Consider the following 876-nt stretch of genomic DNA (forward strand, 5'->3'; position numbering starts at 1 on the left):
TGAGCACACAACGTTCTCCTCACAACGTTCCATACACATCGAACAAGAACGAGCCTGCAGACATCCAGAGCCGCTGTCTGCAACCATTTTGGATCTAAAACTCCACAGTGAACCTTTACTTTACTATACTTTACTKTACTTTACTTTACTGTACTCTACTTTACTGTACTCTATTTTGCTTTACTGTACTTTACTGTACTCTACTGCTTTATACTTTACTGTACTCTAYTTTACTKTACTCTATTTTGCTTTACTGTACTTTACTGTACTCTACTGCTTTATACTTTACTGTACTCTATTTTACTTTACTGTACTGTACTTTACTGTACTCTACTGCTTTATACTTTACTGTACTCTACTTTACTGTACTATACTTTACTGTACTCTACTGCTTTATACTTTACTGCACTCTACTTTACTGTACTCTACTGCTTTATACTTTACTGTACTCTACTTTACTGTGCTCTACAGCGTCATACTTTACTGTACTATACTTTACTGTACTATACTTTACTGTACTCTACTTTACTGTACTCTACGGCGTTATACTTTACTGTACTCTAATTTACTGTACTCTACGGCATTATACTTTACTGTACTCTACGGCGTTATACTTTACTGTACTGTACTTTACTGTACTCTACTGCTTTATACTTTACTGTACTGTACTTTACTGTACTCTATGGCATTATACTTTACTTTACTGTACTCTACGGCATTATACTTTACTGTACTTTACTGTACTCTACTGCTTTATACTTTACTGTACTCTACTTTACTGTACTTTACTGTACTCTACTGTGCTCTACGGCATCATACTTTACTGTACTGTACTTTACTGTACTCTATGGCTTTATACTTTAATGTACTTTACTG

Source organism: Anarrhichthys ocellatus, unplaced genomic scaffold (genome assembly GCF_004355925.1).
Source record: "Anarrhichthys ocellatus isolate YVR2014 unplaced genomic scaffold, GSC_Weel_1.0 scaffold2995, whole genome shotgun sequence".
Taxonomy (NCBI): Eukaryota; Metazoa; Chordata; class Actinopteri; order Perciformes; family Anarhichadidae; genus Anarrhichthys; species Anarrhichthys ocellatus.